This window comes from Mytilus edulis, chromosome 14 (assembly GCF_963676685.1).
Source record: "Mytilus edulis chromosome 14, xbMytEdul2.2, whole genome shotgun sequence".
Taxonomy (NCBI): Eukaryota; Metazoa; Mollusca; class Bivalvia; order Mytilida; family Mytilidae; genus Mytilus; species Mytilus edulis.
In genome coordinates, this window is record NC_092357.1 from 56662205 (window position 1) to 56689133 (window position 26929).

A 26929-nucleotide genomic window follows, 5' to 3' on the forward strand; every position below is an offset into this window, starting at 1 on the left:
TACACAATGGCTATCAGCTGACCTTTGTTGGCATAGTGTCATAAAACCCCTGGTAGTTAAACACGGTTACACCACCACCTACCATGGGGAGTGACCGGGGAAAACACTCGTATTACCAATGCTCCAGTTATTAGTGCCCCACCTGTTGGCAGGTGTAGGCCTCCCCTCTATAAGATGAGGTGGAGGAGGTCCCAGAGTTACCCATCTGTAGACCCCATCGTTACCACTAACCACATTTTCCAAACCTGCAAATTGTAGAACTTGTCAGGCCCAGAGCAAGGGCCGAGTGAAATAATACCCCAATCACTACCAGTCTCCCTGGACCGCCACATGAGAGCCTCAGTCAGCTACCAAATCTGACTGGGGTTCTCACCTCCACAAAATTTTCATTATTGAATCATTGGAAAAGTTGATTTTGTTGTGCGTAGGAAAGACTCAACCCCCCCCCCCCCCCTTGTATATTATTTTAGAAAACCTGATTTCCAGTTTGTGACAAATGAGTTCCATCTGTTCTGTATAAAGACACTTCACTTGCCCTAATGTTCTCATGTAATATAGCTTTCCCCCCGTTTTCTATTACAAAGTTTTTAACCACTGAATTCACTCTTTTTCTCTTCTGTTCGATTATTGCACCCGCATTCAAGGGGGCAAAATGCCAGTATCTGCGCTGTAGCATTGAAGACCATATTATAATAACATTTTTAAATAAAGCCTTGTAACGTAGGATAGAACATTTTACATTTTCCATTAAACCCTTCCCTGTCAATTCTAAATCTGTCAAATCATTAGCTCCACAGTGAATTATTAAAAAATGAGGAGAAGGTATTTTTTTTCTTTTTGCGTCCAGTAGGGAGTCCAAATCTTTAATCTGTAAACCAGGTTGCCCAATCCAGTATGTTGTTACACCTTTTGACCCCAGTCCCAGGATGTTCCTACCATATTTCTTCGCCTCTACGTTGGCCCAATGAACAAGGGAACTTCCAACAATCCATAAAATCTTGGGACCTGTGAAAACCGTTAGCTTGTTAGCTTTTTGAAACTAGAAAAATTGTAACCTAATATAGCGAGAATAAGCATGCGATGTCCATCTGCCTAATCTCATAATTACCTCCTCTGAGACCCCCTGCCTGGCTAGTTCCGTGGCTCCCCCAATTCTAAAACTATGTGACCTAAAATGGCCTTTACTAATATGAAGAAAATGTAAAGCTTTTTCCAGTATACTACTGAATTGGTATCTAGTTAAAGGCATATAAGTATAATGGATAAACAAATCTATATTGTTACAGGTAGGTCGTACCTTTAAATATTCGTTAATGAGTCGTACCGGACAGTAGTTTTTTCCGTTCTCAGCTATCAACAAAGTAACAGACTTTCCCTTTTGGTCAGTTTTTGACCACCTTACTCTTAGCTCCAGGACTTTTCTCCTTACTAAAATATCAGAAATTGTTAAGTTGGAGCCATTTATAACAGACTTGGATTTTGAAGTAGTGATTTCCCCTACTCTTAGCAAACCAAAGAAGGCAACAGAAAAAACTGCTGAAAATAAAGCAGCTTCATATTTATTCTTACATACTTTATCTAAACAACTAATCATATCTGATAACAATTGCACTGTAATTGGTGCTCTGATGTCATTACGTTTTCCCCCTTGAATTCTTTTTATTCCTTCTAATGCCTTTCCAATTATAAAGAATTTTGTAGTATCCTGTATCCCTTGAATTTTATGATGGTATGAAACTCCTGATATATAAGCTGATATGGTCCCCCCCCCCCGAAAGACCCTGTACTGACAAAAAAGCTATAAAATTTAACAAATCATTGACTGGCACCGGCCAATCCTGTTTCAATTTATAAGATGATCTAAAAGTACAAAGTTTTGACAGAGCCAAATTGTGTATTTTTGGACACACCTTGATTGACAATATAATCAGCCACCTGACTTAAATGTTCCAGATCTGTGTTGGAATTTTGGTTGGCCACTGGTCTGCTTCTGGAGCTAGGCTTCTGAACTTCCCCCACTGAGAACGAGAAAGACAATCAGCTATTTGGTTTTGTTTTTAAGGGATATAAATTGCCTTAACTAATGTATTATTTTTAAGTTCATTAAAACCATCTGTCTTACTAAAGTCATAACTCTACTTGATTTGCTAGTTTTCATATTAATGATTTGAACAACCGCCTGATTATCAACATGAAAAATAACTTTTTTGTTAACAAAATATGATCCCCAGGACATAAGAGCAGCTACAACTGGAAACAACTCTAACAATGTCATATCTCTGGTGATTCCAGTCTCAACCCAATGTTTTGGCCATGTGCCTTGGGCCCACTGACCTGCAAAATAGATCCCATACCCGCCTTTGGACTCCCATGCACTATCAGTGAACAACTCTAATTTTTCATTTGAAACCCATACATTGTCTGTCATTACAGTTACACCATTGTATTGTTTTAAAAAGTCTAACCAAAATTCTAAATCTGCTTTCATCTGCTTGTTTACTCGAATTTTGAAATACGATTTTCTTACCCCAATTGTTGAATTTATGAGTCTGCGACAGAAGGTGCGGCCTGGAGCAACTACCTTACAAGCAAAATTCAGGAGCCCAAGAAGGGATTGCATATCTTTAAGAGTTATTTTAGAACTGTCCAAGGTATCTCTGATTTTTTGTGAGAGTTTGACAAGTTTTTCGTTTGGAAGTCGCATGATTAAATTCTGTGTATCAAATTCTATACCCAAAAACATAAGTAATGTAGTCGGCAAAGTAGTCTTGTCACTAGCAAGAGGAATACCGATTTTGTTGCATACCTCTTGGAATAACTTCAAAGTATTGCCAACTTTTGATGTTTGGCTCGACTCGACAAAAAGAAAATCATCTAGATAATGGAGGATATCATCATTTCCGCTTTTTAGCTGTATTATCCAATGCAAAGCTTTTGCAAATTTTTCCCACAGGGCACAACTTATTGAGGCCCCCATAGGGAGCATTTTATTAAGATAATATTCACCCTGAAATTTTATCCCCAACAAGTCAAAATCGTGCGGGGCAATTGGCAACAAACGAAAAGCCGCTTTTACGTCACACTGACTTAATCGGGCAAATGTTTTGTGTCTATTAATCAAACATGCTGCTTCGTCCACTGAACTGTACTGCACTGAACAATGATCTTTATCAATAAAATCGTTTATTGAATTATTCTCAGGATAGGATAAATGTTGAATAAGTCTGAAATCCCCATCCTTTTTTGGCACTAGCCCCATTGGTGATACCTGAAGTGTGGGAAAAGGTGGGTATCTGAAAGGACCAGCTATGCGACCAAGTATAACTTCCTTCATTAACTTTTCTTTAAAAATTTTGGGTAGCTGTAATGCACTTTTTAAATTGGAACTCTCCCTTGGTTCCCTAGAGCCAAAATATTTTAATGAAAACCCGTATTTGACACCAGATATAATTTCATGTGCTACATTGTTAAGTGGGTAGAATTCTAAATAATTTTCCAAGACTGATACTTTTATAGGAGTATTTCCCAATGAATAAAAATTAATACTTTTTGTTATTTCTTCCTTGCACCCGGTTATTACATTGGGCTTTTCTGTGTTTGCCACTGCATATTTCACATATGTGTTTAAACCTACATTGAGGGAAGTAGGGACAGTCAGTACCATTATTATAGTATTTACATGACATATTTACACTTCCACTAGTTACCTGTGATTTTTGATGTGTTCTATTGTTTGGAAGTGTAGCTGCATTTGAGTTATAATTACCACGATTTTGTGTATCTGTTCTATAACCCTGTGATTGCATTGACACACTGTTGTGTACTGTGGGAGATGTGATGTGTAATAGCCAATATTCACCGTGTATATTTCCCCAAGATAAATTAGGATTCTTTTCTATTTTTAGCCTAAATTGCTCGTCATAGGTAGCCCAGTTTTCTGACCTAGTTGCCGCTAATCTTATATCGCGCATATATTTTAACAATTCCTGTGCCCGTGTGCTGTATTTCTCAATGTAGACACTCATAAAAATCGTGAATGCTGAAGTCCATTCATTTATTGACAAATAAACCCCCGTCGATCTTTTTTCAATGCAAATTTTCCCCCTTTTTAATTTCAAATCGCCCTCGTCAACCTCTTCCATTTCTTTTTGCGTTTTCAAAAGAGAATGAAGCTCTATAAATTTTCCCTCCCAAATTTTTTCTTTAATTTTAAAAGACACGTGTTCCCCCACTGTGTCATGCACGCTAGATTCTTGTGACGGAGTGAAATCAATGGAATTATTTGCAATTTCGTGCCTGAAAGAGGGAAATGCCCGTGCATCCTCCTCCGACTCATTACCTGATGAGATATCAGTATTTTCCTCAGGTACTTCTGCCACCACATGTCCGACCTCTTTTGTTTTCTTGGCAGATTTTCTCCGGTCAGCTCCGTCTTTCTTTTGGGCAATTTCTTCGGGCTGCACTTTCTTTCCTCCTGTCCTGCTGGTCGTTCTTCTTTTCTTCCCCATGGCCCTTGATGGCGATCCAACGGCATTTCTCTTGTTAGGCATCTTCTTTTTCTGGATATTTTAACTTATTTGCGTAACACTTGCTTTCTTGTCGACAGCAAATTAACAAGTGCCCGATATCGGAATTCCAAAATTCTATTCTAGCTGATACGGGAATTCCAAAATTCTGATTCATGCTGCGATCGCCGCTATGGCCATGCCAAATATGGCATTGAGCTACAGGCTGCAACGCCCACGCACCCACACGAATATTTGATTGAATTAAACCAGATTATTGAAAATATAAAATTTTTATAATCTCAATTAATGTTGATATTTTCAAGATTAATGACTCTTTTATTAAATTGGAAAAATCCGAGAATAAAGTTGGCCTTTCCAAAATTTAAGTTAATTTTCCAAAATTAATGTTGATAATGTCAAGATAAAAGTTAATAGTTTCAAGATTAATTTTGATAATGTCAAAATAAATGCCTATTTAATCTAATTGGAAATTCAAATATTAAAGTTGGATAAAGTTTCCAATTTTAAGTTAATTTTCTGAGATTTATGTTTATAATTCCAAGATTAGAGTTGATAATTCCGAGATTAAATTTATATATTCCAACAATTAAGTTTGTAATTCCAAATTCAAATATGGACATTCCTAGTTCAAAGTTGATAATTCCGAGATTAATGTTATATACTCCAACATTTAAGTTTATAATTCCAAATTCAAAGTTGGACATTCCTAGTACAAAGTTGATCATTCCGAGATTAATGTTATATACTCCAACATTTAAGTTTATAATTCCAAATTCAAAGTTGGACATTCCTAGTACAAAGTTGATCATTCCGAGATTAATGTTATATACTCCAACATTTAAGTTTATAATTCCAAATTCAAAGTTGGACATTCCTAGTACAAAGTTTATAATTCTGTTATTATTGTTATATACTCCAACATTTAAGTTTATAGTTCTAAATTCAAAGTTTGACATTCCTAGTACAAAGTTGATAATTCTGAGATTAATGTTATATACTCCAACATTTAAGTTTGTAATTCCAAATTCAAAGTTGGACATTCCTAGTACAAAGTTGATAATTCCGAGATTAATGTTATATACTCCAACATTTAAATTCATTATTCCAAATTCAAAGTTGGACATTCCTAGTACAAAGTTGATAATTCCAAGATGAAAGACGACGATTTGAAAAAAAAAAATAAAGATGGCAAAATCAAATGTTAAACTATATTAACCACTTGTAATCTAACTGACGGTAAAAATGAAAAAACATGTGCCAAAAGGTATATTTGCATTGGCTACGGTATGAAATTTATTCAAGTGAAATTTGGCCTACCTCTGACTCTAAAAAAATGAAAAAACATGTGCCAAAAATTAAAAACATTATTTAGTGTTATTAAGTATTTTCATAGGTTAGAATTACCATTATTTACATAGACCTATTGTTTTCGAGTATATTTCGTGGTAATAAGATATTTAACAACCGTTATATATGGTTTTGCATTTGAATACTGACCAACTTTTCAACACTTGGTCATACAAGTGAGAGGTTTAGCTAGATAAAAAACCACGTTGATCCACCTTTTTTTACATAATAAAATGCCTGTACCTAGTCATAAATATGACAGTTGTTATCCATGTATTGGATGTGTTTGATCTTCTATTTTACTATTTGCATGATTTAATTCTGAACAAGCTGGAGTGACCAAAATCATAATTAAAATATATAGGCAACAGAAGTATACTGCTTTTTATAAGTTTCAAAAATAAAATCGTCTCGTTCGTCATCGAATCTGGTACTTACATGACCGTGTTTATCAAATACAAGGTATAAGTCTAAAAAAAATACGACAGAAGCCGTGACTGTTGTTTCTTAAATTTCTACCTTTGGCATATCTATAATACTAAAATTACGAGGTCCAATTTGTCAGCCGTCATCACGTAAAAACGACGAATAACAGAATTCAACTTTATATATAATTAATATAGTACAAAGGTGTAGATTAAAAATTACACCACTCCAGGCCCTTTTGTTTACAACGTAATTAATAAAGCCAATAATTAAGAAGTTCCGGGTCGAGTCCGCTACCGATACCAATAGTATATTCACCTGTTACCTATTACCTTATCTGTACGTTCCGCATCTGATAGGCGCACCACCAAACGTTGTATTCAGGACTAATATGCTATATACACGGGTCATAACCACAGGGTTGACACTACTAAATTGTCAAATTGTTACCTATTGTAGTATTTTAATAAGTCCGACTTTCTAAGATAACAATACGAATACTAAAAATCTGGACTAAAAATAAGGCGTATAGGTACAGTTTTCAATTTGTTAGTGGGCATGCCATAAAACAGCAAAGCAAAGAATTCAACTTTATTTATAACTTATATAGGACAATGCTGTTGATTAAAAAATACTCCATTCCAGGACCTTTTGTTTTCAAAATAATTAATATTACCAATAACTGATAAGTTCCAGTTCAACGGGTTCAAACAGAAAGACTTGAAAGCAGAGAAAAACTGTGTATCTTATAATCGACATGACTTTATCAGATGACAATACTTATACTAAAAAAAGGCTTGCGCATAGTTGTATACTTTAATTCAGTCACGGACCCGTGATATCACGGGTGTGTTCTAGTATTATTAGAAATGAAAACCAATCAGAAAAATCAGATTGTTAATGAAAAGACAATGATCATTATATCTAAATGTGAAGTTTAATGACACGGCACCTTTGATTTTCTAGTTTTTGGCAAGTGTCTAAATGAACTCCGACTTATATGAAAATAAGAAGAGATACACTTTTCGTTCCCATCGTATAGCCGACAACTTGTTGAAAAAGTCTATCACTATATTCAACAAGTATTCTGTTAACATAAATTCAAGCATACTGATCATTTGTTTCTTTATGTAGCTTGTTTGACTTTTTAAATCCCTGTTTACAAATTATACCGTATGTAATCCCAACGTAATGAATTTATAGCGTATGCTAAATATTTTATGTTGAAAAGAATAGTGTAATATTTTTGTCCAGACGATTTTCCAATCTCACATGAGGAATCGTGGTATAAAGGGTTTCAAAATGAACTGTTTTCAAATGATAAAAAAATTTGCAATATATGTTCTTTTGCTTTTGATGGTGGAGTCATCGGACTAAATTATAACCAGATAATCTAGTGATGATTTTGGTTTAGTTTGGTTAAATTTAGCCCGGTTATATCACATAAAAATATTTTTGTTAAACTTAACTACGATGACAGAAGCAAATATATGAGAAACGCTCACTTGGCCCTAAGAGCCAGGTGAGACAAAAATTGTTTTCCCGTCTTTAAGATCCCTAGTATTTTTCGAATTGCACGTTTACACAATTATGAAAAATATTCTTTTTTATTCTAGAGTTGTGAGAAACCAAAGTTTCAACTTCCTTTGGCAAAGTTGACGTTGGAATTGGATACCTTTAAAGGAAATATTTTTGTTCACATAGTCCCTCAACTGTTTTGGATTTTATCCTTGGCTTGAGCGATCCCGATGAAGGTAATTCTAATAACGCAGTTCCGACGCAGAAAATATATAACGAGTTATTTTATTTCTTTTGTTGCAAAAACGAATTATAGAATTGATTTGTTTTTAAATTCACCTTGTTTATATCTTTTTACCTTATGAGCAGGACGTTCATTACATTTGATTTATCGTGCTACAAGAATTACATAATTGATTTACAGCTATTCTTTCTATTTTGAAAGGAATTGAAATAAACCTATTATCAAAATGGAAAGAACAGCTGTAAATCAAGTATGCCATTATTTTTTTTTTTACTTTGACGTTATAACTGCTGACAATTCACTTTTATAGCAACACTCAAATAACTTGTATGAGAATTGATGAGACTGCAATTTCGTTTTTTGATTGAGGTATGACTTTCCAATTGACATTTTATAGTGTGTCTTCCTATGTTGAGTGATGTTATACTACTTTTTCAGAACAAGGAGAAGGTTTGGTACCATTAGAACGTCTATTCCTGCTGCAATTGTTTGCACCTGTCCTAAGTCAGGAATCTGATGATCAGTAATTGTCGTCTGTTTATGGGGTTCATAAGTGTTTCTCGTTTTTTTATATAGATTAGACAGTTGGTTTTCCCGTTTAAATAGTTTTACACTAATTGTTTGTTATAGCTTGCTGTTCGGTATGAACCTATGCTCCGTGTTGAAGACCGTACCTTGACCTATAATGGTTTGATTTTATAAATTGTGGATGGACAGTTGTCTTATTGGTACTCATACCACATCTACCTATATCTTAGTACAGTGAAACATACTATATCAAGAAACCAATTTGATTTTCTTGAATTACTGTACACTCAAATGCTTTCATATATAAACATCAACACTAATTTAGATGAACATAGAGTAAACATAAAAAGTACACCAACAATGAAAGTATTTGTGATTGACAGTTTATTGTAAGTATAATTGTAAGTATAATCTAGTATATTATAATAAAACAAAATATATCAAGATAAATGACAAATTAATTGACCCATACATACTTGAGAAAACCAAATTAATATTATTTTTATGAGTAACAATTCCTTCCGATGGTCTTTTGTGACAAAAGACCGGATGTTAATCGCCAAGCTATTTAAAATTTGTTCTGTCAAAGACACCGATGATGTTTTTCATGTACAATTTTTTAATAAGCTGCAAGGTCTTGAATGTATGAGTTTAGTGTACCTCACCACTTCATAAATATACGCGACAGTAGTATGTTTATTTCTCTGAATGTGGTGAAAAACTTTGTTTGTGGTTATATAATCTTAATCTGGAATCTGTTACTGAGAGCCGACCTATATGTTACAATTGTCATTATCATAGATTGTTGTTATATGTAATAACTGTTGGAAAAATTGTGTCTCTAAAATACATACAATAATAAAGATAAACACCCCAACCAACTCACTAGTTTGGACAAGGAAACACACACACACACTTAATATTATTTGTTCTTTTTTCATTTAGAATAAGAAACCTGTAAAACAGATTGCATCAAGTATGGATCTGAAAAATAATATGGTACGTTTAAGTGAAAAAGCAGAATTTCTATAATAAAAAGTAAAATCACAAAAACACTGAACTCCGAGGAAATTTCAAAAAGGAAAGTCCCTAATCAAATGGCAAAATGAAAAGCTCAAACACGTCAAACGAATAACAACTGTCATATTCCTGGCTTGGTACAGGCGTTTTCTTATCCAGAAAGTGATGGATTAAACCTGGTTTTAAAGCTATAGTACTAAATAACGAAGTTTAATTTGTTAGCCGTCATGCCGCCAATAGAATAATTCAACTGTATACATAACTGATATAGGACAATGATATTGATTATATTGATTAAAACTTGATTTTAATACCGTTTTACATAAGTTAAAAATAAATGATTAAAATACAAAAGCAAAAATGTTATATGCGTTCCTTCCTAAAGTATTATTGTCCTCAACTATACAGAAATTAAAAACCCGTTATTGAATAAACTTTACGCGTAATAGTGAAATTGAACTAAAATCAAGGATATATTTTTATAACTAGAGGCTCACCTTTGTCTATGTGCAAATTAAACAAAGGACACTGCTGGATTCATGACAAAATTGTGTGTTGGTGATGGTGATGAGTTTATAGATATTACTCAACTTAAATCCTTGCAACTTACAATTATCTCTTTCTATAATGAACTTGGCCCATTAGTTGCAGAGGAAAATTTACAAAAATTTACAAAATTTATGAAAATTGTTAAGGTCATGTTGACTTATGTGTAGGTCGTACTTTGCTGTACCTTGTTGCTATTCACAGTTTATCTCTATCTATAATAATATTGAAGATAATAACCAAAAGCTGTAAAATTGTCTTAAAATTACCAATTCAGGGGGAGCAAGCAAACAACGGGTTGCCTGGTCGATCTTAAAAATTCATGGTAGATAGATATAACTTAATGATAAATTGTATTCCCGTCATATTTGCTCTAAATGCTTTGATTCAGAGATATAAGCCAAAAAACTGTGTTTTACCCGAGGTATCACTTTTAGCCATGTCGGCAATCCTGGTTCATGGGCGGGGTCACCGGACACATTTTCAAACTAAATACCCTAATGGTGATTGTAGACAAGTTTGGTTTAATTTGTCTCAGTAGTTTTAGAAGAGAAGTATTTTGTAAAAGAATACAAAAATTTACGAAAAATTGTTAGAAATTGACTATAAAGGGCATTACTCCTTAAAAGGTCGACTGATAATTTTTATCTTGTTGACTTAATTGTAGATCTTACTTTGCTGAACATTATTGCTGTTTACGGTTTAACTTTATCTTTAATAATATTCAAGATAATAACCAAAAACGGGAAAATTTCCTTGAAACTGCGAATTCAAGGGCAGCAACCCAAAAATGGATTGTTCGATTCATCTGAAAATTTAAGGGTAGATAGATCTTGACCTGATTAGCAATTTAACTTCAGTCAGATTTGCTCTTTATGCTTTGGTCTCAGAGTTATAAAACAAGACGGACGACGGACGCCAAGTGATGATAAAATCCAACATGGCCCTTTAAGCTAGGTGAGCTAAAAAAGGAGTAGTTACTGAATTAAATCACGGGTATGCGATGTAACGGGGGTGTTCTAGTCATGTTAAAGATTCATCATAAGAAGAAATAACAACAATATATAAACTTTTCAGGACTAAATTTGCTTTTCAAGGGTATTTATTTAGATAACGAACCTTTTCTTAAAATTCTGATTTATTCTTCATCTCCTTTAATTAATTCTATTTTTTGGAATATCGTCATTGTATGTCAGATTACTAAATGAATTTTCAGTAATGATTATCCTTGCTTCGTTTCTATTTTACACTATTATTTCATTTAACTTTATCATTATTATCGCCAAGTGTTTACCCTTTCTTCCCATTTTGTACATTTTCCAGACAAGCTAAACAGGATAGGAAATTTGTCAACCGTACATGGGACAAATACAAATTAAAGAGTAAAATACACAATAATCTTAAATTGAATCAATGTTCTAATCAGAATGGTTTTCTAATATCAAAACCATGTTAAAACAATTTTCATAAACACATTCAAGTATATAATATGTTAATAATGACCACAAAGAATATATATCATCTCAAGGCGAATATCAGGAAAAACATTAAAAAAATTATAACAAAGAAAAAGTGTTGCTACTCATTTTAAATATGTCAGCTATGTTTTGATAAGGCACACACCATCGTTTCCAACGACGTCTTTTTTCTGCTCAATATATACCACCACTGTATTTTAAAAGTATGAGACAATCAACCTGTGAAAAGAACACACAAGACTGTATTTTTACTGTATCTTTGTTCATTTCAAAAGCAAAAACTTCCGTTTAGTGACTTCAAAAAGACACAAAAACTATTTGACTTTTTCTGACTAGTAAGGTTGCTACTAATATTATTATTGTTTGACGTTGATTTTACGATTAGGTTCTGTAAAAGGAAATTCGGAAAATATCATTTATAACAAATTTCTCAAACAAAGTTTATAAAAATAGTAGAATTACTTAATTGACCAAAATTCGTAACAAGTACTTAATAAATTGCATGCTTTTATTAATGATTTCTAAGACCAAATTCAATGAGTATTTAAAACATCAGAATTCGGATACATATGTCCAAATTTTTTATGTTTTTTTTTTTGTAGCATCACATCAAATAACTATGTCAAATATTCTTTGATACTATAAATGCATTTGATTTTTTACTAGTCACAATTTATGTTCGCTATGAAGTTTGTGTACAGCGTCTAGTTATCGAACTTCTAATGGGGATAATTCTGCACTTCTTATTTCTGACCTGTTTCTGTATTCTAATGAGGTATAATTAGATATAGTAGAAAAATCCTCAAAGACCCATCAAAACAAGATATGATACAAAAATATTATAAAACTTTTAGATATAAGATGATATATTAGGGTCTAAATATGAAGACTTCGGTAAGTACACGAAAGAGAATTACCAAGCTGAGCTATATTTATAAAAAGTTTATGCTTACAATGAACACTATCATGTGCTGTATCTTGATATATATCCAACTCATTCATAGGTTTAAATGTTTTCAATTTAGAATTGTTCGTCTAAATAACCACCCAACAATGTTAGATATGTAAATTTTGAAATCATTTTTTTCCCTGGCCGGGACTCGAACTCGTGGTACTGTACTAAGATATCGTGGCACTTAATTGCACTAGACCACTCAACCACCTTAGCTTTACTATGATAAACTTTCGGTTGCCTGGTTGTTACCTTTCCTCGTCATTCTTAATATAGCATCGTAACAAAGAACATAAATATATACGATCTGAAGATTGAATTTTTGCAGATCAGCTTAAATATCTATCTTCAAGGATCTTCCAAATTAATAAAGAAAGAAGTCACAGAATAATCATAAAATAAATACACATGAAACAGTGACAAATCTACGACAGATTGTATCCATCGGATCACCAGTGATTGTGAAACAAGACTTAAAACACATCATGTATATAAAATATAATTTGTCTTAACGCACAATCAAATAGATTTGTATGTCAAGTTTTGCTATTTATAGAAACGGAAAGCTAAATACTAAACTGTATGATAAAAAATATGATCTCTGTATTAATAAAAAAAATAATGCAATGTTAGATCTGTAAATTTGAGAAATCTTGTTTTTTGTTCTTCCCTGGCCGGGATTCCTATCTAAATTACTCTATTATTATAGCAGGGTTTTAATTATCACAAATTAAGTCTAAATATTTACTGAATTTTATCATCGGTACAAGAACAAAATTCGTAAATATAAATCAACATACAAACATCTGATTCGTTCAGGTATTTCTCATCCAATCTTTCATGGTAATATTCTTTACAAAGCACAAAAATGTCGGCATTAACATCAGTAGCTAATCAGACCTTTAGACAGAATTATGCAGAAGGGATACAGTAACAATACAGTTGTCAGGTCATTAAAGATGGCATTTTTTGTATAACTATTGATGCATTCGTATAGTCTTTGCATCAGAAATAAACACACTGATTTTAAAACCAGGTTTTTGGTATAATACGAGTTGTGTTCTCAATAAGACATATATTATATGAAGGTGTGAAACACTGGAAGTTGACCTCCCAAATTTCTTTCCTGCTTATCAGATTTAAAAACCACGTATCTCAAGTTTCCAATAGTTATAGAAATGTCAAATAAACAAAATGGTGCTCTGAAATACCCAAGATGTTTTTAACTGCAGTGAAATGTATGACTAATTTGTGATTCTTATTGACAAATATATATCCAATAGTGCTTCAAAAGTGGCTTTTAACATCGATCAAATATCGATACACAAATGAGCTTAACGAAAATATAATAATAGTTGGAAAGATAAAACACAGAAATACTTAGGTGTACCCGTGTCATATAAACGATAGTTACTTTGTAGTTGAAATTTTGATAAGAATTAAAGAAAAAAATAAAATAAAAAGAAAAAACATTAAGTGTAAAAGCGGCGCAAAAAATACCAGAGAGAAAGTCAAACTCATAGTTCGGAAATGAACGGACAACGATATTGCTATAAAAGAAAAAGACAATACACAAATAATAATACACAAGACTAAAGACTAAGCAAAACCAACCCATCCAAAAACTGGGGATGATCTCGGGTGCTCCAGGAGAGTAATCAGATCCTGCTCTACATGTGGCACCCGTCGTGTTACTCATTTTATTCCACACCCAGTAAATAGTCTAATTTGGTATGTCTCATTCGTGAAAAGGGAAGGGATTGTAGTCACGACATAAAGAACATGTCCGATATGATCTGTGAAACACTTATTTCATAACGGTCATTCAACCCCTTGTGGCGTCCGTAAAATTTACGAATGGATAATTTCAACTCAGCATTTGGAACTTTTGGTTTAATAGCTTCCTAGTTAGCAGCAACCGTCTATCAAGAAAATCATGATAGGAAATACAAGCTCAAAAATATCGGATCAACATAGGCACCAAATTTTGAATTGTTTAGTGAGAAAACATCATCGTTATAGCAGAAAGTAAAGTTGAAGGATATTGCTAACTTTTTATCTTTCTTCCTAAGAAGTGCCTTTATGAAGTCAGCCTCATAATAATAAAGGAACAAGTCGGCAAGAAGTGGGACTCAAATGCATCCCATTCGAATGCCGACACTCTGTTGAAAATCACGTTCTCCAAACGTTACAAATATGCTGTCAAACAAGAAATCAAGCATCTTGATAATGTCATCTTCAGGGAATTTTTTGTTTGAACCAAATTGATTCTTTACATTTGTCAGCAATAGATAAACATGTTTTTTCCCAATTTTACAATAAAAAAAACAAGATAAAACACTGATTCATATTGCCATAGACAAACAATAACAATGCATCAATTTATCTACAGAAATATGGAAGATCTTTAAAACCAAACTACTGTAAATATATTTAAAGCCGATGTAAAATGTCATTTCTGGTGTCAAACGATAGCTAACTTATTTTTGACATTTTTACATATAGATATAGGAAGATTTGGTGTGAATGCCAATGAGACAACTTTCCATCAAAATAACAATTTATAGACGTAATCTATTATAGGGTAATGTACGGCCTTCAACACGGAGTATCACAATTTACATAAACTACTCCACATCAGATTCCTGACTTAGGACAGCTGCAAACATTTGCAGCGGGATTAAATGTTTTAATGGTACCAACCCTTACCCCTTTTTCTGAAACAAGAGTATAACATCAGAACATAGAAAAACACACAATAAAATATCAATTGGAAGGCTTAACTCAATCAAAAAACGTAAGTAAACGGACTATGAACGAATAAATGTGATCTGCGATACCTGAATGTAAATAGATGGTTAATAAGGGACAAACATTCAAGGCCAAAAAGCAAACAAACAAGTCCAAACAAAACCATGGCAAGACACCACCGCGAAATATTAAACCCTTAGAAAGTAATCACTTTAAAAAAAAAACGGTTTTCATAATATATACAGGTAAATGAAAAATAACTTTGTCGTTTTAGGTATACTTCTTCTGTCTATATAAAATCTTCTAATAATTAGGAATACCAAGAAAGGTTTGTGTCATATAAATACCTATTTTATCACTAGATACATAAGGGGTGAATATCAACAATATCACTATACAATTAGAGCTAGCTAAAACTTCCCTGTACAAATTTAAGCAGGATAATATTGAATTTCATACAAATGTAGTATGAAGAAGAAAAATTAGTACAAAATGTAGATATTCCAAATAATCAAAGCTGGTATATAAACAAGATCCATATTAATATTAAATAACAAAAAAGTACTACAAATAGTATCAACAGGTCGAATTAACATGAAAAAAGTAAGATTTGAGAGTACTCGCAGTTACTGACAGCTAGTCAAAAGCAAAAAACAATTAATAATAAAAAATCATATCCCAGGGATTAAGTATTTTAACGTCATGAACAGTCAGAGAAGACATTTCTTGTGCAATGCCAAAAATAAATGTATCGACAGGTAGTATGATAATGAGGAGCTACTTCTTTAGAGATAAAAATTAACGTGTGTGTGTCTCTATACATCCCGCCCCAAAAGAAGATACAATTTAGGTATGTTTTAATTTGCAAATGAGAAAATCGATATTAGTGCCAATATAAACTATATTCAGAGATCTAATGACAATATTGGTACGATAACCCTTACTTATAAGTTTGTTTACAGGTTCGATGAGTTTACACGGATCACATAGTGATTTAATCAGTTTTCTACAGGTACAGCTAAATTGACTAATCAAATCTTTGTATCTATTGAAGAATTTAGTAAAAGTATTAAGTAGTTTATGGAATCAAAATTCCTGACACAATACTTTCCCATTGATGCATTGATTACGTTAGTTAACATCTATGACATCAGAACACACACGTACATACCGAACGAGTTGGGATACATAAAAACTGTATGATAGAGCCAAAGACACATCGCCGTCTAAAAATGAAAAATTAACAATAGGAAATAAAAAAAATCGTCTCTTTTGTCGTAAATTTTAGTATGTAGTTTGCCGTTAGAAACTGAAATGTCTAAATCTAGAAAAGGGCCACTGCTGCTGTTTATGTTGGACTTAGTTATAGTAAGTTCTTTTGGGAAAATTTTGGAAGTATATTTAGAGAATTCTGGATTATTTAACAAATCAAGAATGTGTCCAAAGTACACGGATGCCCCACTCGCACTATCCTTTTCCATGTTCCATGGACCGTGAAATTGGGTAACAATCTAATTTGGCATCAGAATTAGAAAGATTATACTATAGGGAACATATGTATTAAGTTTCAAGTTGATTGGACTTAAGCTTCATCAAAAACTACCTTGACCAATAACTTTAACCTGAAACTCCCAGTTTCATTTTCTATGTTCAGTGGACCTTGAATATGGGGTCAAAAGTATAATTTGGCTTTAAAATTAGAAAGATCATATCATAAGCAACAAGTGTACTAAGTTTCAAGTTGGTTGGACTTCAGCTTCATCAAAAACTACCTTGACCAAAAACTTTAACCTGAAACTCCCACTTTCATTTTCTATGTTCAGTGGACAATGAAATTAGGGTCAAAAGTCTAATTTGCCTTTAGAATTAGAAAGATCATATCATAAGCAACAAGTGTACTAGATTTTAAGTTGATTGGACTTCAGCTTCATCAAAAACTACCTTGACCAAAAACTTTAACCTGAACGAACTCACAGACAAACGAACGGACGAACGGACGAACGGACGAACAGACGAACGGAACCACAGACCAGAAAATATAATGCCCCTCTACTATCGTAGGTGGGTCATAAAAATATCATCCAGATAACGGTAGGTATTGTTGAATGTATCAACTAAATATCTGTTTTGTTCGCGTATCGTTGTCAATATAATTGAATATGATGCTACCGTTACCGCTACAAGTTAGAGGTTAACTAGATATAAAACCAGGTTCAATGCACCATACGTTAGGAATATGACAGTTGTTATCCATTCGTTTGATGTGTTCTAGCTTTTCATTTTGTCATTTGATAAGGACTTTTGCATTTAGAATTTTCCTCGGAAAACAGTATGTTTTTAATTTTTCATTTTGAAACAGTCTCAAATGTATGGTTTCTATATGCTTTTATATAAAAAGGGATATTATATCAAGTTTGAAGAATTCGATTCTGTTATATAATGCTACCTTTGATGTGTTTAAGCTTTTTTGCCATTTTTTTTAAATATTTTACGTTTTAAAATTACCTTGAAGTTCGTCATTTTTGTTAATTTACTTTCGAACGAATTGGACTTATAACCATTTTGGTACTTACATGAGCAACATGATCCGTACTATATATTTTAACGTTTTGTGCATCCGAAATGGTTCCTACATGTGGTGTGGTACGTTTGCTAAGTCTTTTGTTTTCTATGTTGTGTTTAATGTACTGTTATTGTTGTTTGGTTGTTTGTTTATTTGTTGTTTTTTTTCTTCTTTTTACCAATATTTGTTAGGTGGTTTCCTACTTATGAATACCTTTAGCGTCTCCTTTGATAACTGCAAGATTCTTAAAAAATGATATTGAAGACAAAATTATTTGCGACAACCTCTTTTAAAAAAGACACAATTTCAGTAGTACGACAGACTACTTTTATTGCAATTATCTAAAGAGTAAATTTATTTAAAGCCCATGTTTTTTTCTAGAAAAAAATATGTTAAATGGTTGAACAAGGACTCGGATAACAATGAAGATAACAATACAAGTGCGCAAAGAAGTATTGTCCTCAACTTATGACTAAAGGTATGCAACTTACGATTGAATAATGGTGCCATGTTCTTTTTATTGCATGTATGCTCACCTGAATTCTTCTTCTATTTGTTGAAAATTAAGCGAACAAAAGTAACAATAAACATAACAAAGATGGCACAAAACAATAACCCAGCTATTGACATAGACAAGACTACTTCGTCTTTGAAACCATAATCTTCTCTCTGAAATATAATAATTGTAAACAACGTAATATTATCTAATATTTCATGGCAGGAAAAGATTTAAAGAGCAATAGTATGGTGATTTATTAAATAATTGAAGACATAAAGGTCTGGTTTCATTTACTAGAGAACAACATGTCTAACTAAGATAACAATTAATATTATAAATCATCACAATAAACAATTTGTAAGAATGTTTTAGGTACTAGTCGTTTGAGCGATTTGTTCTTAATTTATAAATTATGCAGACTGTCTACAGATTGCATTGAGTAGGAACCAACTTTTATAGTTAAATTTCTTCCACTTTTACTATGAAGTTTCGTGACAAAATATATCATATAATGAATTTAAAATGCTTGAATTGTTTAAACGTTTTATTAAGACAAAAAGTGTTTTGATTTATAAACTCAATGGTATTTAAAACCATTTCGCTATTTTACTTTTATTTGCCTTCAATTACCAAGGGGCTTTTAAGTAGTCGAAGACAATATAAAATAGCCTTTCAACAGTGAGGTAATGAGGTCGAATACCGAGGGCCATATGAGGTTGACACCAATCTTAATTGACTATAATTGTGAGTTTACCAACGGAAGGTGTGGTGGTTCTCAGCGACCACTCTGTGGTTCTTCATTTAATATAATTACTTACTGCATCAAAATAGCACAACCGTTCTTATAGTGGCTATAAACACCAATCAAAAATTCCTGCTTTGTGTCTGTGTCGAATTTATATAGTTTTCGTTTCGTTCCCGAGGGTATCACCAGCCCAGTAGTCAGCACTTCGGTGTTGACATGAATATCAATTATGTGGTCATTTTTATAAAGGAGTAGGTCCGGTAAGGACCGATTTTGGCCTCAAATTTCAGGTTCATCTTACGAAAGATTTTGATCACTTTTTAAACACTTAAGTGTCTATTTCATTTGAATCAATTAATTTATTTGAAAGATTTTAACTGATTTAGTCATTAAAAACAACCCGATTCAAGCTCAAATATGAAAAATCTACCAAATATGCCGAAAAATGTCACTTTTCAGATGATTTTTGTCAAAAATGAAAGTGGCCGCATCCGTGTTCATCCTCAACCTTTATATATGTTATGTATTATCATAAAATACAACTTACATTTCAATATTAAGGATGAACACGAATGCGGCCACTTTCGTTTCACACGAAAACTGTCTAAAATTTAACTAAAATGCTAGAATTGTGAAGATTTCAGTAATTTAGCACGACTTAATGGTGCTAGTACCCGATATATGTGCATTGTATTGTCAAAAACAGCCCACATTTATGTAGCAGAAGCATTCTACTGTCCAATAAATAACTAAAAGTTTACATTTTAACAATTTTGTAAAACTGCTATATTTTGGGGCCAAAAAGGGGTCTTACTGGACCTACTCCTTTCCTGTAAATAAAACTTTGAATTTTTCGAAAAACTAAGGATTTTCTTGTCCCAGTAATAGATTACCGTAGCCGTATTTGGCACAACTTTTCTTTGGAATTTTAAATCCTCAATGCTCTTTAACTTTGTACTTGTTTGGCTTTATAACTTTTTTGATATGAGCGTCACTGCTGAGTCCTATGTAGACGAAACGTGCGTCTGGCGTACTAAATGATAATCCTGGTACTTTTCATAACTATTGCCAACATTGACGTCAATGTTTCCATATATTTCTTCTATCGCTATACAAATACAAAAATGGACACTCAAGGGGCTCGAGGGTATAAATTTATATTTGTTTTAAATATAGGATTTAGTTAATTTTATCTTTAAATGAATTTTATTACATTTTTGAACCTAATGGAGATAATTTAGAGCTTTTTCAATAGTATAAAATTTTAAAAGTCATCTGCGACCAAAACAAATCGATACAGCTACTGAACCACTCAAGTTTCCCGTTTTTCCGTTTTCGCTCCGTTTTTCATTCGTTTCGTTTGCGTGTTTCGTTCATTCCGTTTACGTGTCGTTCATTCCATTCATTTCGTTCATTTCGTTTAAGTTCATTCCGTGTTCCATTCCGTGTTCCATTCCGTTTATACACGACATTGCATGATAACAAGCGTGTTGTTCGGTAAATTGTGAAGCTAATCATTTCGTTTTAGAACGTTTACAGCGTGTGTGAACGATTATATCATTCTAAAATGAAAGGTAATTGGGTTCGTTTCACAGATAAATTTCGTATTTTATAATCACATCATCACATGTATTTTTCTTTATTAAAAAAGAAACGACAGTCAAGGTCGTTAAAAACTTCCATATATACACCACATGATGGTCACTGGCTCAGGTCTGAATATACCGTCTTTTTTAATTAAATGATGTGAAATGTTGTTAAAACTTTTTTGTTCCAGTATAGTCATTAAAAACTTGTTGAGACATGGAAATATTATATTTTACTTTCATGCTGAGATTAAATGTATCCACAGGTTCATTATTTATTTTTTGTAAAAAGGATGTTGAAAAATATCCCTACATTAAAGTGCACTCTACACATGGCTTACTGGATATACCGAGTTGCAAATATCTAACTAATTTACAATAAAACTAATGTAGAAAATTGTAGTATGGTAGTTTGTAAATAGTCTTCTTTCTATTTTAAATGATTAAAAGTAAATGCTGAATAAAATGTATCAACGATTGCTTAAAACATAGGGACAATATTTCAGTAAGTCTGTGTTTCATTTAATTAAACAAGCTAGATTTATATATGTGTTTAATACAGCTACTGTAATCTTAGTGTTATAGGGGGAAAAAAATTATTTGCATATCATAAATATCACGCATATGAAACATGTATATGCAGCCTTGTGTTTAAGTTTAGTGGACTATTGACAATAACATATTTCTGTAAAGCTAAAGTGGTGACAACGTTTTCGAGGATTTCATACATTTTTTAATCAATCCAAATAACCAGCGGGCGTACTCTGCAGGACGTCTTTTGAAAACTTGCCAGACATTTCTCACTTAGCTTAGTTGTTTAACAGATAATTATTCTACTGCCAATCATTAAATGGAACTTTAAGTTTTGTTATTTTTAGCAAATGAGACTAATAAAGATATTTATACATTTACATTGATATTGATTTTTTTTTTGGTGTTTAAAATTTGTTCAGAAATATAATTCGGTATTTTTATTTCCTTTATTTGAAATGTTTACGCTTTCAACTAATCTGACAATAACAGTGTAGTTATAACGTGATACCTATTACATGTAAGAGAATGAAAAACGAAAAAAAGTCACAGGAAAAAAGTCTAGGGGGAAAAAGGTTACAAAGTCCCTAGAAAATAAAGTCACCGGAAAAAAGCCACAAGAATAAAAATCACAAGAAAATAATCACAGGGAGCTGACAATGCGGTATGGGCTTCTCTCACTGTAGAGGGTTGTACGGTGACCTTTATATATAAATTTGTTAAAATATCTGTGTCATTTGATCTCTTGGGGAGAGTTATCGCATTGCAATCATACCACATCTTCTTTTTTTTATGTATGTGTTGTGCAAAAAAAACCACACAAAACCATTACAAGTTACAACCGTTGATAAAAACAGTCACGTACTTTGACGTTTAAAATTAATTTAAATAAGCTTAGCATCCTTATAGATACATGTATGTAAGTTTGACACTAGTAATTTTGAGGCCCTTTATAGCTTGTTGTTCGGTGTGAACCAAGGCTCCGTGTTGAAGGCCGTATTTTGACCTATAATGGTTTACTTTTTTAAAATTGTTATTTGGATAGAGAGTTGTCTCATTGGCACTCACACCACATCTTCCTATATATATCTAAGGGCTGTATAGCCAGTCAAGGTCTTTAAAAACTTCCATCATCATCATCAATGGCATTTTTTTGGGGGGGAGGGGGAGGTAAAATTATAGATTATGATGATATTTCTAAAAACTTGTGATCTTTTTACAAATTTCCATAAACTAGAAATTAATATTCAGCCATAAACGTTGCCGATGAAAGCATTTGAGAAAACCATAAATAATATAGTGCAGATATATCAGCTTTGTCTTAAAATTTGCAATAAAAAAGTACGTTCAAATATTGAATCAAAACTCTTTTGAAACAAAGAAATTTGTCCAGATATATACATGTTGTATAAAGAATATTTTTTTCCGTGTTCTATTCCGTTTATGCACGACATAGAATTTTCCTTTCCTAATCAATTTTACTCATTACTTAAAGTAATGTGAAATTTTACAAAAAATCATCTACAAAATTGTACTTTAGTGTCAGTAAGGACAAAAAGTCATATTTAGTGTAAAGTGCAAAGTTCCAAAAAATGTAGTTAGAGTTATGAATTTTCGTTTATTCATATATATCACATTTTATAAGAAATATTAACATTAAACCGGGATATAAAAAAAATCTCAATTATACTAAGAAAAGAATATTCAATGAATATTTACAATATGCTTCGTCGCAAATTCGTGTAAAACCTTAGACAAATAGTACAGTTGCATATTTTATCGACTGGTCAGTGTTCGGAACGTATGATAACAAATAGTTATAGCGTATTAAGGACGAGAAAACGAATAAAAAGCTATGTTTCGCAAGAAACAAATATCCACCAGTGACAATATAGATGTTAAACTGGTCCGCCGATCCATCTATACATGTAGCTTTGCACTTCCAGGTGAACACAACAGGGGTCCAGTTTATATAGATGTGAATTATTAAAGGTCACCGTCTCAAAATCCTATGCACGTTTGAGTTTAAATCCCGCGATAATTACAAGGGTACATCAAAGTGACATATAATTAATATTCGTTAATTTTATATACTCAGAATGAATAGCTTGATCGTTTATACAGAGAATAACATAAATTTAAAATAAAAAAATATGTGGTATGATTGCAAACTAGACAACTTTTAACCAGAGTAAATGACAGATGAAAGCAACCATAAGTCATCTTACAGAAAATCCATACCGAATAGTAAGCTCTTAGAAGGTTCCGAAACAAAACAATTCAAACCAGGAAATAAGTAATCCTGTTGCTATCAAGACTTTATAACAGTTGTGTTTATGAATGAAATGGTTAAAGAAACCATCAATCTGTCGATTGCTTTCTTTTGCTTACTGCGCTACATCGATGCGTGTCAATTTCATTTTTCGCGAAAACAGAAATATTTTGTTAAAAAGAAAAAACAACCTAAACATCAGAGATACATTTAATTTCAGTTCTGTTCCTGTATCAATTCGCAGTTTTTCTTAAATATTTTTTTCTTATATGCAAAGGGATTCCGTGCCTTCAGTTAGGTTTAGTATCATATAACCGAACTTTTAATTATAATATAATATACAAGTAGGAACTAATAAATAATTCGGTTCAAGGCCTGATTGATGAAAGAGAATTATCGACAACACAAAATGCAGGAAATAATTGTGTACAAGAATTGAACCGCGCGTACATCCATTATTCATAGTTCATTATTCATTAAATTAATCAAATGGTCGCCTAGTTACAGTAACTGTAATTAGAAAAGGGTATAAATTTGCATCTGCATGGATAGTAAGATTGTACAAGTAAAAAGTAAAACGAGTATTCCACATGGCTTAGGTGTTAATTGACTTCTTAATTTATGACTTAATAGTATTATATTATGTAAACGAATTGAGAATCTGATTTATTCTTCCCGTAAAGTGGACAACCTTAGCGTGAATACAAGTTCTTCTTCGTGACACTTACAGCTAGTTTCTTTATTCATGCAGGGTAAGACTTTGGTAAGTTTGATTGCTTTGTTTGTATATTGACAATTGGAATTGTGATAACTTTAAATCAAATTATAATATGACATACACTTGTTTTAATAATTTGATTTAAAGTTATCACAATTCCAATTGTCAATATACAAACAAAGCAATCAAACTTACCAAAGTCTTACCCTGCATGAATAAAGAAATTAGCTGTAAGTGTCACGAAGAAGTACTTGTATTCACGCTAAGGTTGTCCACTTTACGGGAAGAATAAATCAGATTCTCAATTCGTTTACATAATATAATACTATTAAGTCATAAATTAAGAAGTCAATTAACACCTAAGCCATGTGGAATACTCGTTTTACTTTTTACTTGTACATTCTTACTATCCATGCAGATGCAAATTTATACCCTTTTCTAATTACAGTTACTGTAACTAGGCGACCATTTGATTAATTTAATGAATAATGAACTATGAATAATGGATGTACTTCAGCGCGGTTCAATTCTTGTACACAATTATTTCCTGCATTTTGTGTTGTCGATAATTCTCTTTCATCAATCAGGCCTTGAACCGAATTATTTATTAGTTCCTACTTGTATATTATATTATAATTAAAAGTTCGGTTATATGATACTAAACCTAACTGAAGGCACGGAATCCCTTTGCATATAAGAAAAAATGTAATGGTACAATTAAAGCCAGGAGCATTTGAAATCTTAAATAGATTACTGCAACCCAAAACACAGCCGTAGTCCGTTTTAAAATCGTTTTAAAAAAAAAGAACAAACAAAAAACAACAACCAGTACATCATTAAAACCCCAATTTATTCATCGTGGAAATATTGCGCTTAAAAAGAAGGTCAAGGGGCAAAAGATAGCAGCAGGTACATTCAAACTCATAAATCGAAAATAAACTGACATCGCCATGGATAAAAAAAAAAGAAATAGAAAAACAGACAAAAATAGTTAGGACACAAGGACTGAGCAACACAAACCCCACCAAAAACTTGGGTGATCTCAAGTGTTCAGGAAGGGAAAGCATATCCTGTTCCACATATGGCACCCGTTGTGTTCTCATATTACCCATAATACCAATTTGATTTGATAGCTTTGTTTCAATTTGTGTTTCAGACGGGAATTATTCAGTTTTTGGTTAAAATGCACACCATTGATTTTTTTTTACAAAAATGTTTTGGAGGAGAATAAAATTATTAACCCGTATGCATAAATTCTTAAAACATAGGAAACATATAGACAATAACTGTTTAGTGTCTTTAAATATCAGCTGTATGTGTACGAGGCTAAGACACCGGTGTAATGCGAGCTTTAGCGAGCTAATACTCCTGTTTCGAGCCGAGAACAAATACAGCTTAATATTTAAGGACACTAAACAGTTATTGTCTTTATCCTGCATTTAATTCTGTATTTTGTTCGTGTTTTGAAAGACACAAAACTTCACATCTTTTGCTTTTATTTTCGATTTGAAATCCCTTGTGTCCCGCATAGTAATATTAAAATCACAAATTCAGCTGAAGACGGGTTGAAAAAAAAAGAATCTCGAATGGTCAACCATTATACATCGCTTAAGGTAAATTATTGTTTATTTTAACATAACAATTAATTTCAGATCTAGATCTAGGTGAGGGCGTGAAAATATTATAATTTCACCGAGGGGAGCAAAACGAAACACACTGCAATATTTGTTTATGCCAAAAAAAAAAAAAAAAAAAAAAAAAACGATACCTCCTGCTTTTAATTTAATCCTTTAAAAGTCACAACATTGTATAGTAATGCAAGAATATAAGGATGTAGGAGTGTACCATCTTTCAATGTATTTTGTCCTTCTGTATATACTACGTTACAGTAAAGGATTTTTTTTTTTTATCGTAGGCGAATATTATTCTCTCAAAATGTATGCCCTCAAAATATTTCTTTATTGTTCAGTAGCTGTCAAAATTTTTATTCTATTTTGATGAACACATTTGAGCATTGTAATTTTTCGTTATATCTACTTTTTCGTCCGGAAAATAGGTGAAATACTTGCCACTGTACGTTAAGAAAACGTAACAAAATAAGCTAAAAATCAATTCACAAAGCTATCATACATTATAAAATAAAAAGAATATATATGATAATCTGTTGCTATTATAAGTATTTTTTCGAAGTAATATGTTTTAATATCAATTTTGAATAAGTACCTGTTTGTCGTAAGTATAACGGTGTCGTTCAATTTTTATTCAGTAGGGGGTTACGGGGTTAGGACCAACTTTTTTTTACGATCAATGCCTTTGAATGTGGTAATATGATTGGAACTTTAATTTATTCTGAGTTGGAACCCACTTTTTAAAAAAATTGCTGGATCCGCTCATGAATATTTCCTAATTTCATCATAGATACATTGTACTTGTATTTATTATCCTTGAATTATCCTGGATTTTCTACGGAAGCGTATTAGTGTCACACATTTTTTTTTTATTTTTCTTCCTATGTTTGCGTTATACGCAAACCCTTGCGTTATAACGCAAACATTTGCGTTATAACGCAAACCTTTGCGATATAACGCAAACCTTTGCGATATAACGCAAACCTTTGCGTTATAAAGCAAACCTTTGCGTTATAACGCAAACCTTTGCGTTATAACGCAAACCTTT

At 32.4% G+C, this 26929-nt stretch overlaps 1 pseudogene; it reads right to left on the minus strand.

Annotated features, from left to right (window-relative positions):
• Positions 1-1001: 1001 nt before the first annotated feature.
• LOC139503284 (uncharacterized) lies at positions 1002-3664 on the minus strand (annotated as a pseudogene).
• Between the last annotated feature and the right edge of the window lie 23265 nt (positions 3665-26929).